Source organism: Eleutherodactylus coqui, chromosome 1 (genome assembly GCF_035609145.1).
Source record: "Eleutherodactylus coqui strain aEleCoq1 chromosome 1, aEleCoq1.hap1, whole genome shotgun sequence".
Lineage (NCBI taxonomy): Eukaryota > Metazoa > Chordata > Amphibia > Anura > Eleutherodactylidae > Eleutherodactylus > Eleutherodactylus coqui.
In genome coordinates, this window is record NC_089837.1 from 477,856,300 (window position 1) to 477,868,333 (window position 12,034).

The following is a 12,034-nucleotide window of genomic DNA, read 5'->3' on the forward strand; positions in this document are numbered from 1 at the left end:
TAGCAAAGCATCAAGTGCGCCTCCTTATAATATAATTTATTTGTGAACCCCAAAGACAATGTCATTACCAACTACCCTCAGAGTAAAGAAGAACAAGGAGTCCTGGAAGTGATGATTTGTCCCTCAGAGGCCTGATCTCAACATCATCCAATCTGTCTGGGATTACATGAAGAGACACAAGGATTTGAGCAAGCAGAAGATCTGTGCTCAGTTCTCCAAGATGTTTGGAGCAACCTCCCTGCCAGGCTCCTTCAAAAACTGTGTGCAAGTGTACCTAGAGGAACTGATGCTGTTTTGAAGGCAAAGGGCGGTCACCCCAAATATTGATTGGATTTAGATTTAGCTTTTATTCATTCACTTTGCATTTTATAAATATAGTTCGATATGTTGTTCTTTCACTCTACTACCATCTAGTGGCTATGATATGTTATCACAAAAAAAAAATATGAAAGAAAAAATAGTTTGGACAGTACTGATATAGTAAGTGGTTCAAGACAAGCAAGGGAAACGTGTATGGAGTTTGTATGTTCTCCCCATGTTTGCATGGGCTTCCTCTGGGTACTCTACTATCTTCTCATACTACATTACACATCTCACAGAGCTGTTGTTGGCGTTCTCCTTTAAATTTAGAATTGTCAAAGAGGCTACCGGGCGAAGTTCTCCAATGTGTTCGAATGAATTAACGTTGATAATCGGAGAAAGAACAAGAGATATCAACTGTGTGAAGTCAGCACTGTGCTCTTTCTGATGAGCCCAGCCCGGTGTTAGCTTTATTAATAGCACAATAAGAGCAAAGAAAGGTATAGTGTCCAGTCACAGTGGACAACGGCTCAGAAAGTTGTAAATCATTACAAAGTCTTAGTCCTCATGTCTGTGGGCATAATATGGCCCATATGGATATTTGATGTGGATTTCCGCAGCAGATGCACTGCGGATGATCTTTAAATTGTATTTTTTTTGGCTTGCAGGAGATCGCTGATTGCGGATTTTTCACACACGGATGTACGTGGATGCACTACAGATCACCGTGTGAAAAAAACTCAATCCCACCTCCCAACCTTTTCCTTACCTTCCTAATTGACTTTAACCCCTTAATGACATGGCCTATTTTGGCGTTGAGGACCAAGCGATTTTTTGGTATTTTTCCATCTCCATTTTTCAAAAGCCATAACTTTTTTATTTTTCCGTGGACGCGGCCGTATAAGGGCTTGTTTTTTGCGTGGCGATCTGTAGTTTTTATTGGTGCCACTTTTTGGTATATAGACAATATCGTAAAATTTTTTTTTTTTTTTTTTAATGATAACAGGGAGAGAAAACGCATCAATTCTGCCATAGATTTTATTTATTTTTTTACAGCGTTAATCATGCAGCATAAATGACACACTAAATTTTTTCTGCGGGTCGGTATGGTAACAACGATACCAAAATTGTTATATTTTTTTTAGGTTTTTACACTTTTTTGCAATAAAACCCCCTTTTTTTGGAAATCTTTTTTTTTTCTCTATAGCTGCATTCAAAGTCATGTAACTTTTTTATTTTTCTATGTACGGAGCTCTTTAAGGGCTTATTTTTTGTGAGACGAGCTGTAGTTTTTATTGGTACCATTTTGGGAAATGTACAGCTTTTTTGATCACTTTTATTGCATTTTTTGTGAGGCAAAATGCTAAAAATTAGCATTTTGCCTCTGTTTTTTAGCGTTTTTTTTTACACTTTTTGTCGTACAAAATAAAAAGCGTGTTCAACTTTTTGTACACGTCGTTACGGACGCATCAATATCCAATATGTGGGGTTTTCATTTTTTTTCCCTTTTTTTATGCTAATATTAGAAAAAGCATAAAAAAGGGGTTTTTTACATTTTTTTTTACATTTTTCTTTTTTTTTACACTTTTCTTTTCTTTTTTTTATACTATTTGAGTCCCTCTGAGGGACTTACATCACTGTGCCTATGATCGCTGTCATAAGGCATGGCAAAGCTACTGCTCTGCCATGCCTTATCGCTTGTACAGCGATTATAGGCACAGGCAATACAGGACGCCAGTGTCTGGCGTCCTGTTGCCATGGTGACAGGCCGGGCTCTCGCGATAACATCGCGAGTTCCGGCCGGAGGCACACAGGGATCGCGATCCCTCTGTGAACTCTTTCCCTGCCGCGATCTACTTAGATCGCGGCAGGGAAGGGGTTAACAGCGGCGGGCGCATCTCCGATGTCCCCCCGCTGTTACAGCGGGACGTCGGCTGTGACTGACAGCCGGCTCCCGCTGCGGGATAGCGCGGGATCTTATGTGATCCCGTGCTATCTCCAGGACGTACCAGGTACGTCATGTTGCGGGAAGTACCAGGCTGCCATGACGTACCAGGTACGTCCAGGAGCGGGAAGGGGTTAACCTTCAAATCCGCAGTCCATCCGCAAATGTATTTCTGGATGCACTGCGGATCTCCCACACCCATAGAGATCAATGGCGCCCATCCCCACGTGATCCACGATAAAAGTATGCTGCGTTTTTTTCCCATGCGTGAAATCCGCAAATAAACATCCGTGGCTGTTAAATTAACCACAGATGGTCAATGATTCCCTATGGGAAAATTGTTCTGCGGATTTCACGCGTGGGAGACACGCACGGATTTGCTAAATGAATAATGCCCGTGGACATGAGGCCAGGGGCGTAACTATAGAGGATGCAGGGGATGCGGTTGCACCCGGGCCCAGGAGCCTTAGGGGGCCCATAAGGCCTCTCCTCTCTATATAGGGAACCTAGTACTATAAGTAAAGCATTATAGTTGGGGGCCCTGTTATAAGTTTTGCATCGGGGCCCAGAAGCTTCAAGTTACGCCTCTGCATGAGCCCTTAGTGAGTAAAAGCAATGCAGATACAATGACTAAGGCCTCATGTCCACGGGCCCACAGGGTTTACCTGTGCAGAATCCTGCAGCGGATTCTACCCGGCCCGCAGACAGGAGGCCAGAAAATACATTATACTCACCTATCCGGACGCTGCGGGGCTCTCCTCCATCGCGGTCGGATCTTTTTTCTTTTGCCCGTGGTCCCGCGGCATGGACGCATTGTCAGCTGCGTCTGTGTCGCAGGGTGGATGGCTTCCATTGACTTCAATAGAAGCCGTGGAAGCCATCCGTAGGGGAAAACTGCACAAAATGGAGTATGCTTCGGTTGTTTTCCTGCAGTGGGATCCATGCGCTGGGGAAAAACTGACTTCCGCAGGTATTTAATTACCTGCGGATCCCCAATGATTACCTATGGGCGCAGATTGTACGTGCACAAGACCCACGCGGTTTTGGTAATTCTATTTATGCCATGGGCTTCCATAGGAGCCCCAGTTACAGGGCAAAGGATCCCCCTGTAGTGACAGCCGAGGATCTGCTCCTGCTACATTACAGGAGTAGGAGCTTTTCTAACATGCTGCATTTTTTACTATCAGCTGGGATTAAAGCCCAAGACCAAGTGTCATAAATTGACGGTGCTTGGTCCTACGGTTTAAAGAAATGTTCAGCTGTGCATGTGTACACATGGAGTCGGGACAATAGGAGATTTGAGTCCTAACTCACTTTAATCTATACAAACACCGTATCACCACATCTACCCATAAAAAAGAATATAGGCTGACTGTATCAACTTATAGGCACATACTGTAGGTTATTCTGCTCAACTACAGCCTTTGTAGAAGACTAAATGCATTCTTACATTATCTCGGCCATAATAAGGACACAATAATGCACCCATATTACGCTCATTTGAATCCAGCTTTAAATGTTTTTTTTTTATGATTATTTCCTGAATTAATGGTCCTTTGGACTATAAATTATGGTAAATAAATGATTGTATTTGCAAAATGACTTCAAAAATTTATTATAACTGAAAACTTTTAATAAGGTCATGATAGCAACATATAAGAAAGAGCTGAGACTTTGGAGTCCAACTGTTGCGCTACAGAAAGTAACTCTTGTCTCGGCACTGTGGCTCTCCAATCCCAAGTTCTCCAACCTGGCTTGGAACATGACCGGCGTATATCACTGTGCATGATAGAAACTCCTGTATTTTCCCATGATTTTGAAGATTATAAAGGTGGAAAGTACCTGCTTAATGCGTTTAACAACCTGGAGTCACACAAAGAAAAAGTAACTCATTACTTGTCAAAACTAACCTTGTAGTTACTAGAGGAAATAACAGTGATATCACCGGCATTTCCTAAACGGGTGAAATGATGTGAGTCTGGTAAACATGCCTATCTCCACGTATTTCCTTTATTTGGTGATGGAAGTTTTATTGTGACTTAGTAGTCAAAGTGAGAAACTTGTGAGTGACATACCCAAGTTTATAGGAAAAAGAAGTAAGTCCAGGGTTGGGTAAAAAAACTTTTTTACCCTACACTGGACTTACTCCGTTTTTTTCCTGTGCATCAGTTGTGGTTTCCAGCCAGTCCTTGCATGGGAGCGACTGCAGAGGAGCTGGTTTCTGGTTTGCATTTCAAGGTTTATGGTATAAATGATTGTTTAACCCCTTAATGACACAGCCCTTTTTTTCCATTTTTGTTTTTTCCTCCCCCATTTAAAAAAATCGTAACTTCTTTACGACGTAGCTGTAATGTGGGCTTGTTTTTTGGGGGACGAGTTGCATTTTTCAATGGTACTATCTAATATCATACTATCTGGCGGGCAGTCTATCAAGCCACCCCACGGGAATGGCTTGATAGGCATACTACTAAGATAGCCCTGGGGCCTTTCAAAATGCCCCCGGCTACCGTAACACCCGTGTGGCTCCCTGCGATCTCATCATGGGGGAGGCCGTACAGGACCCCTGAACATAGTTCGTGGGATTTAAATGCCACTGTCAGAATTGACAGCGGCATTTAAAGGGTTAACAGCCCCGATTGGACATGCAGCTCATCGCAGCTGTTACCGCCGGGTGTGGGCTGGGTGTGGGCTGTGAACAAAGACCTAAGGAATTTTCAAAGTTCTGTGGCTGACATGGGATGGAGAAGAAGAGGAAGAAGGTGCAAAGTAAACTGTTGATCATGAAATTCAAGAATTAGTGGTAAGTAATAGTAAAGACAGCTTAAATCAGGAAAAAATGCAATGACACGGGAAAAGTATGTCAACATGATAAACATCCCCTAATACCTAAGAACGGGAAGATTACATGTCTGGTTTCACACACAGTGTTTTCCTGGTGTTTTTTCAATAAACTGCAGCGGAGTTGTGATGCTGATTCCACCTCTGCATATGAGGGGGTGAATTCTGCGTAAAAAATGGGCGTTAATATCTGCACCAAATGGTGCTAACCTTTTTTTTTTAAAGGAACACTCATTAGGCATGTCATAGATCACAATACAAAGCAACAAGGGAGAGTCATCAGGAGTACCTCACACAATTAGAGCATTACAATTTTTCTCGCTCCCTTTAGAGTTTATAATACCCCCTTTTTTTTAATAAAAAAAAAAAAAAAGAAACAACTTTGGCCATTGTAATGAAGGAGACCAAGATTCCCAACCTGGGGAATCGCAACAAAGAGATCTAACAACTGCAATCTAAACCCACAGCTCCACTACCACTATATACTACATACCACTATATATATATATACCTATTGTTCATGCGAGTCACAAAAATCAATAGAGATAAAAAAGAGGAGTTAGTCAGATATATCCAGAGCTGTATTAGGGCAGTCAACCTACCGACCCCATATCTTGGTGAATTTGGCAGGGCATCCCCTAGCCATATAAGTCACTTTATATAGAGGGGCAACTCTGTCTATCTCACGCAGCCAGGCTGACCTATTGTTTTTTTTTGGATGTTTCCAATGAAGTAATATTACCTTTTTAGCATAGAAAAAAAGCAATCTGTACAGGGTGCGTGCTGCCGCATAGACCGGAATGTCTTCCACAAGGCCGAATAGACAGACCTTAGTGTGTAGGATATGTGGTGCTCCCAGATGTGTCTCCATAAATTCAAGAACATTCCTCCAATAATTTTGTAAAACATGGCGCTTCCAGAACATGTGCATAACTGTGCCCGTATCCATCAAGCACCTTGGGCAGTCTGAACTAGGAGATAAGCCCATAGCGTTTAGATGGCTAAGAGTATAATAGACTCTATAAAGAAACTTGATTTGTGTTAGCCTGTCTCTAGTACTTATTAAGGGAGGCCCAGAGCCTGCCAAAAGGCCTCTCCGGTCATCCAAGTCCAGGTGCGGTATATCTAAGCCCCATTTTTCAAGAGCCCTGTCTCCCAGTGAAGTAAGGCTTTGCATCAGCTGTCTATAGAAACAGGAGAGCAGCTTCAGGATATTAGCCATCTGTGCCAACTCCTCTAGCTGTGTCAAGACGAGAGGGATACTCAGGCCCTCAAATTGGGCTCTGAGTGCATGATGAAGTTGGAAGTACCTAAAAAGGGAGTTACCAGGGAGGCCGAAACATGTCTGCAGTTGTAAAAAGGTGCAGAAAACACCACCTTCGACAACATCTGAGAGGGTAGTGATCCCATGGTGTCTCCAGAAGACTATATCAGGCATAGATTGTAAGTGCGGGAGGTTGGGGTTGCACAATAGAGGGGTATGAGGAGAACACTTTTTTGCTTCACCAGGTATCAAACAGCGCTCCAGATTTTGAGAGACATCTACCTGGGTGCAGGTAGGACATTTATACATGAGGTTGGACCCCTTAGTAATAAACCTCTCAAGCTTTATTCTTGGCCCACCACTCTGCGCTTGAGTCCCACCACTGGGTTATAATCGGTGGATGACAGCCACCACCCCACACATACAAATTGACTAGCCAGGTGATAATTGTAGAAGTGAAGAAGGGCTAACCCCCCCCCCCTTCCATCCGTGGACAGGCGGAGAGTTTCCAACTTAATTCTTGGGGTTGAGCCCCGCCATAGTATACGGAGTATTTTATGGAGAGTTATAAAGTATCTTTTAGGGATCAGGATACGGGCGTTCTGAAATATATACAAAGATTTGGGTAATAACTTCATTTTAATTAGGTTTATACAACCCACAAGGGTCAATGGGAGTGAAGCCCATCGCGCTGCCATGTCTCTTGCCCAGTCCAGAAGTGGGGCAAGATTATCTGTGTAAAAATGGTCAGTGGATCTTGACACCACTATTCCCAAATAAGTGACAGTATCTGTCCACTCCAGGGGGCAGGGAGGGCTAGTGATGCCGCAGGGACATCGACTGCCTACAGCCCAGTTTTGTCCCAGTTAACCCTTATGCCGGAATACTCTCCGTAATTGATAGCACTGAGGCCAAAGAGGATTCCGGGTCTTGCAGGAACAGAAGAGTATCATCCACATACAATGCCACTCGCTCTTCATAAGTTTTCAGCTGACACCCTGTGACCGTCGTTGACGTTTGGATCTGTATTGTAAACGGCCCCAACGCATCCCTCTACCAAGGCAAATCTGCCTATATACATGGGTGTTCGTTCGCAACTGAGCCCCTGGAAAATGATACAGCATCTGCACCCACTTAATAAAGGTTGACCCGAACCCAAAACGAGTCATCATTTCCCACAGGTATCTCCACTCCACCGAGTCAATAAAGACCAAGGTACGCTTCCCCTCGATTGGAGTGAGACAGCGCAAGGTTTGTAAAACGTCTTCCGACATTCATAGTTGTACTCTTGCCTGGCATAAATCCTGACTGATCAGCGTGTATGATGTGACTAAGGGCCCTATTAATACACATTGCCAGTACTTTAGCCAAGATTTTAATATCATTATTGAGTAGGAAGATAGGTCGGTACGAACTGCAATCCACCGTGTACTTCCCAGGCTTTGGAATCAAGACTATCAAAGCTTTATGCATAGTTGGTGGCAAAATCCCCTCCCGAAGGATACTGCTAAATAACACAAGGGGTTTGGGGCTATAAATTCTATGGCCCCGGATGTGTCTCGGTTTTCCTACAATTGGGGGAATAATATTGTCCTCACTGGCAAGATAGGCTAATAGTGGACCATTTTTATCCCCTTGATCAAAGACTCTATGTTGGGAGCTCAATAGTCGTTTTTTTGGTATAATCAAGCAGTAGTAACTTATATTCTCTCCTTCTCAGTTAAGCGCGGAGTGGGAGTCAAAATACAATGGGTTTCCGCCTCAGAGAGACGACGCTCCAAGTCCTCCCTTGCCTGCTAAATGGTGCGAATATCGATCAGGATTTTGCACCACAGATCTGCCCCGGATTGTTTGCTGCGGACACTCCACAGCACTTTGACCCCGTGTGGATACACCCTAAGACTAGATTCACACTGACGTATTTGCGTCTGCAGAATTTACGCACGCAATACGCAGAGAATAGAACCCATTGATTTCAATGGGTTTGTTCACATGCACGTATTTTTCACATGCTCTAAAAAAGAAACACTGCATGCTCTATTTTTTTTCCTCCGCATTTGTGTACCAAAGGGCCTCATAGAAGTCAATAGGGAATGCGCAAATGCACGCAAAATACGTAAGGAGATGTGTAATTTGCTGCGTTATTCCACTTGGAAAAAGAACACATTTGGAACTCATTAGGCTAATTAGCCATTTCAATCAGTGCATCTTTGTTTGCCGCGTGCAAATGAACATGTCTTGCTGACTCAATAAGTACTGTAGAATATGCCGATGTACGCACAAAAAAGCATAGTCCATTCTGCAACAATGCTACACTCATGCATGCGCAAATACGCATACGCTCATGTGAAGGAGACCTATGGGTATGGCCACACTATGTGGAAGTGCTGTGGATTTTCTCCCCCAAAAAATGGATGGCACTTCAAGAAATTCCATTTACAATCTGTGGAAATTGTCCTATGGTTAAGAATGGTGAAGTAACTGTCCTGACCTTAATCGTAATGAGATTCTGTGGCATAGCAGCGTCCGATGAGTGGGCCCACAGCCGAGGGGATAGCGGGGTAGATTGAGGCCTTGTTACGGGGCTCTACATCTTCTCCCCGGGGGGTAGCAGAGGACCCGTCCAAGATACTGCTGGGGGAGTTTCACGTAGGAAAGCCCTGGTAGTGGTTTACCTTTAAGTCCTTTCACTCGTGACGACACCATTCCATCCTCTGCGGTGAATCCAGATGATTGAATAAAGTAGTCCACACACAGGAAAACGTTTCAAAGCAAAGCCGGGAATGGTCGGCAGTGCTCGTTTACTTGAAATAACGATTAACAGTCCATACAATTTACATAAGCCATCAGGACACTGGTGCAGGCGAAATTGGTGGTGTGACAGGGAGGAATCACAGGATGACAGACGAGTCCACAGTCCCAGTTATCTGTGGGGTTCTAATCCCGGCCACTCTCCTTCACTCTCTCCAGCTCTATACTGGTCAACAGTCACTGTTAGGAATAAAGCACTCAGCGCTGTATGGCGGTTCCTCTCACTCTCTTAGTCCTCCAGGTCAAAAGCGGGAAGGCCTGGGTGAATTGGGCCCAGGGCACACACAAGGCAATCACTCAGCTTCCTCCATCCTGGGTTCCCTTGTAAGACAATGCACAATTTCTCCTAATCACTAAAAGTCTCCACTCAATCCAACTTCTGCACCTTGCACAGACTCAAAAGCAGAACCTCTTCCAAACACATAAATGAAACAAGGTCACATGACAAACAACAAGATACATTTTTCAGATATAACCCAGACAGTAACCCATTCCGTGCTGCAGAGGTGCAATACACATCAACTTCATGCACATAGAAGACACTGACAAAACATAGGCACAAGACAAATACATTCATACTTATGGAGGGGCCCCATTAATTCTGGGTTACTACAGCAGACCTGAAGAGGGCTGTGCATGCTAGGCATCCCAGAAATATTGATGAACTGAAACACATTTGCAGGGTGGAATAGTACAACATTCCTCTTCAACATTGTGCAAACACTTGTTTGTAGCTGCAGGAAACATTTTCTGGATGAGATTCCCGTTAGCCCCTTATTGATGTGGCCCTTTTTTTCCCCATTTTTAGTTATTGCTCCCCACTTTCAAAAAATCATAAATCTATTATTTTTCCATCGATGTCGCTGTATGAGGGCTTGTTTTTTGTGGGACGAGTTGTATTTTTCAATGGTATTATTTAATGTACCAATCCATCATGGCAGCCCTAGGGGCTTTCAGAAAGCCCCATACTGCCATAGCAGCTGAACAGCACCCCATAATCGCAGGGGGGAACTTAAATACTCCTGAAAATCAATCGGGGCATTTACATGACACTGTAAGAATTGACAGCAGCCTTTAAATGGTTAATAGCCGCAATCAGTGTAAGTGCTGATCGAGGCCGTTGAAGGTGGGTGTCAGCTGTCAAAGACAATCAACTCGGGATCCCGCTTTATATGAACCCCACACAACCACAACGTAATTGTGCATACTAGGGGTGTGAAAGAGTGATCCACAGGTTATTAAATTTAACCCCTTAGTGACGGACCTTTTTTGCTTTTTTCAATTTTTGTTTTTTCCTACTCCCTTTTAAAAAATCGTAGCTCCTTTATTTATCTATCGACGTCGCTGTATGAGGGCTTGTTTTTTGCGGGATGAGTTGTATTTTTCAATGGCACTATTTATTGTACCATATAATTTACTGAAAAACTTTTTAAAAATTCTAAGCGGAGAGAAATGGAAAAAAAACGACATTCCACCATCTTTCGGTGCGTCCTGTTTCTACGACGCACAAACTGCAACAAAAACGACCTGATATTTTTATTCTATGGGTCAGTGCGATTACTACGATACCAAACTTATATAGTATTGTTTTTGCTGTAGTGCTTGTATTTTTTTTTTAAGATATTAAATTTTTTTCAATTATTTTCTGCGGTCATTTTGTGCGCGCGATAACTTTTTTATTTTTCCATCGACGTAGTTGTGCAAGGGCTCATTTTTTGCGGGATGTCCTGAAGTTTCCGATAGTATCAATTTGGAATACATACGACTTTTTGATCGCTTTTTATTGCGTTTTTTTCTGTGAGACAGGGTAACTAAAAAAGTGTATTTCTGGCGTTCTTTATTTTTTTTTTCAGACGACGTTCACCGTGCAGAAAAAATAATGCATTACTTTGATAGATCAGACTTTTACGGACGCGGCGATATCAAATACAAATTTTTATTTATGATTTAGATTTTTTAATAATAGATATGGCAAAAGGGGGGTGATTTAAACTTTTATAACTTTTTTTTAACAATTAAAAAAACTTTATTGATTTTTTTTTAATTTTACTTTGTAGTCCCCCTGGGGGACTTTAACATGCGATGCTTTGATCGCTCCTGCAGTATGACGTAATGCTATAGCATTACGTCATACTGCTTTTTGACAGGCAGTCGATCAAGCCACCCTGTGTGGATGGCTTGATAGGCAGTCTGTTAAGGCAGCCCTGGGGCCATTCATTAGGCCCCCGGCTGCTATGACACCTGCACGGCTCCCCCGATCTCACCGCGGAGGGGCCGTACGGGACCCCCGACCAGCGTTCGGGGGATTTAAATGCCGCTGTCAGAATTGACAGCGGCATTTAAAGGGTTAATAGCCGCGATCGGCCGAACGGCCGAGCGCGGCTATTGCCCGCGGGTGTCAGCTGTAATAAACAGCTGACGCCCGCGCTGTATGGAGGGAGATAGCGCCACTACCGATATTTGGCCATGTGATCTTTGTCGCTACCAAAGTCATCATGTAGCCTGAGCTTAGAAGACTTGAACGGTACAACGTTTGTGTGTTATTGTTATGGTTTCATTGTGTTTGTTTATAATTGTGGTTCAGATGACGATTAGAGAACATTATATTAGTAATCAATGTGGAAATCCAAGATCTTCCAAGGGGTTGACTTTTTCTTGCAGTTGTACTCTACACCTTACATGTGGCTTTAAGCTGTCCTATAACATTACAAGGAACTGTAGTTACTTCATTTAGCCCTTAATTCGCATGGAAATAATTGTGCATCAGTGCTTGTGGTTTGTGTAGTAATAGTATTTGTTTTGCTTACATGTGAGAAGTCGGCAGCGGGAAGGGAGAGTCATCTAGAAGGAGGCAGCGACTACTTTGGAAATAGTTT